Raw genomic sequence first — 3015 nt, 5'->3', positions numbered from 1 at the left:
GTGTCACAGAGATGATACAGGATTTTGGCTGGTCATCATTACGACTGAATCTTCTTACGAAATTCCAATCACCAACTTTCTCCTCCGAATGCGAAAATATTTTGTTGACACCGACCTACATAGGGGGAAACGATCACCACGATAAAATAAGGGACATCAGAGCTCGTACGGAAATATATAGGTTTTCGTTCATTCCGCGTGCTATACGAGATTGGAATAACAGAGAATTGTGAAGGTGGTTCGGTGGACCCTCTGTCAGGCACTTAAATGTGATTTGCAGAGTTTCCGTGTAGATGTAGATGTAGCTGACCGTATCGTCTTCCTCTCTCCCTCTGACTACATACTCCTCTCTCTCTCTATTTCAGTCTCTGCCTCCCCCTCTCCTTTTTCTAACTGCCCACTACACATCCACATCTTTCACCTGCCTCATGCATCTCCCCCTGCTCCTCTCCCCCTGTCAGCTCCCTGTCCATCCTCTCCCCTATCCACCTCAACCTGTCTCCAGGCATGCTGCTCATCAGCATGTGTTGCTCCTAAAATACAGTTCAGTAAGGCAGTCCGACACAACTCCTATGACACACCTGTCATAAAGAACAGGCTACACACCAGGGGCTTGAAAATCATTTATTTTTCCGTGATCTACTGGTTGCCATCCAAAGCAGATCGATAAACGAAGCCGATATTCCTCCAACACACTCCCATCTGTGATTCACAACACGCTACTTGTCGAGGTATGAAACCCATTTCTTGCCCCTGGGTGCAGCATGCATTGCAAAGTTGCCAAGTATGTCAGTAATGCAGGCCGATATTGTTCCCATATGATATGCCTGTCATGCAGGGCAGACTATACATCAGGGGCAAGGGGAAAAACGGTTTTCTTATACCTCTACTCTTATTGGAGCTAGGAGGTTATAAACCCCACAGTGCTGATATTTACGAGGCCCGCTGTTTCTGTGTCAAATCTGGCTTAAATAGATCCACAGCTGTGGGAGGACATCTTGGACATGCACACGTACTCACATTCACTCTGGTTTATACGTATAACAGATAAATTCTGCTGAATGCAGCTTGTTTTTAGCAGAGCTCATATCAGCTACTGATAAAGGGTAAAGGAGCACATAGAGATTGTACATAATGTTGTATCTTTTAGAAAGGACTTCAGGGGGAAAATAATTAAGGTGAAACTTGAGCTAAATTCCGCTTATTACTCAGTGTGTAACAATGACAGTTCACAAACGGCAGATACGTATGTCCTCCAAGAGACCACATGGAAATATGGTGCCGTTTGTTAACAAAATTAGATTCACCACACATGCCTTCAAGCTTTATAACACTATTTAGTGGGTGAGAAAGTAAAATGGAAAGAGTCAGTTATTTTCCAGTGGCTTGAACAAAAGCAGCTACTAATTCTCACTGTGTCGAACATAGATGCATACCAAAGAAAGGCTTAACCCCACTTGATTGAAAATACTATTGAAAAGGTTAAAAACTTAGGTAATATTGAATTAGGTCAAAGTAACGCTAGAAAGCACAGTTCTTACCAGTAATACAGAATACTCAGCCTAGAAATGTCCATGTCAGAAACTTACAAAACAATATCATTTGAGCATAGAACAATGTTTGCTGCTGCAGCCAGTAAGTGCTTACAACATGGCCCTTTTCGAACTGAATCTACGTAGCAACAAGATTGATCGGCAGGGCTCCGCACTCAAAGTACAACTTGCAGATATGCTTTACTATGCCGTATAAGATGTGACTTCCCAACAGGCGTGTCATCGAATAGATAGACATTAAGCCACGTGAGTTATTTACAACCTGTTTGAGATTGCGTAATATGAAAGACGTTTCTAACACATGGCTTTCAAGGATAAGGAAAGAGAGAGTAGGTCACATACAGAGCTATATTGGGAGTTGTCAGTACGCATGTGGAGTAGGAAAGAACCCGTAGAATATGCAACTGCAATCTGTTTTTCAGAGTTAAGAGGAGTGATAATAAGTATTTTTTCTACATGTATAGCAAATAAAAGAGCAATATGTAACACATGATTTTGTCAGTTTAGTACAACTTAACAATATCTAACTGAAAATAACGAGATGCATCGCGATTGCAAAGCATAATGAACTGAAATCCCAGTGCAATTTAACTTTTTAAAAGCTGGGACCTAACTACCTACATTTTTAAATGCTTGAATCATTGTAAAGAGAATGTGTCAACACTTTCAGTATTGCATCTAATGAACAAATATAACAAACTAACCGTTTAGTATTTTATCCATCATCAGTAACTGTACGTCTATTTTATGAGAAATTCACAAACTCGTTGCACAAAAGAAATTCCGTGTATTTACAGGTTTCATGCACCTAATGCCCTTCTTCAGAAGATTATACTGATTACGTAATTAACGAGCGCAAAAGAAAAAGAAAAAACCACGTGTGTGCAGTTTCCGTTCTTCTCAACGGAGATTTCTTTCGTAAGGGTCAGCGTTTAGCATAATATTTTATTGTTGTTTATATATATTTTTTCTGTGCCCAAAATGATAGGGCTGTTCGGGACCCTGCACATTGTAGACCAGAGTTCCATTGAAAACAGTGCCTCAAAAGCTTGAAGTTGGATTTGGCTATTGGAATGATTGCCGGTGTATCGTTAGTAGAGAGGGAAGAAAAGAGTATATTTACTGCGTTATTATGTAAAATATGTTCGTATCAGGGGCTAATAGAACTTGATAAATGTTTTTGTAGATAATTAGTATTATCAATAGTGACTGGTCTCTCTTTCCTTTTGTGGGAGAATCAGCAGGTATTTTGTGCACAGACACGGCCTACAAATGTGAGTTTTCGACAAGGCAACATAACAGTACCTGTTTTGTCAATTAAACGTTCGCAGCATTAGCTCTGAAACAGAATTCTCAATGAGCATTTCATAACCTGATTGCTTGTTATGGTTGATTTTCGAAAACTACTTCCATTGTGTGTAACTACTTTACACGAGATATGTTTCCTCAATATTTTTTCGGG

The sequence above is a fragment of the Schistocerca nitens genome, chromosome 7 (genome assembly GCF_023898315.1).
Source record: "Schistocerca nitens isolate TAMUIC-IGC-003100 chromosome 7, iqSchNite1.1, whole genome shotgun sequence".
Lineage (NCBI taxonomy): Eukaryota > Metazoa > Arthropoda > Insecta > Orthoptera > Acrididae > Schistocerca > Schistocerca nitens.
This window is presented reverse-complemented; position numbering follows the sequence as displayed.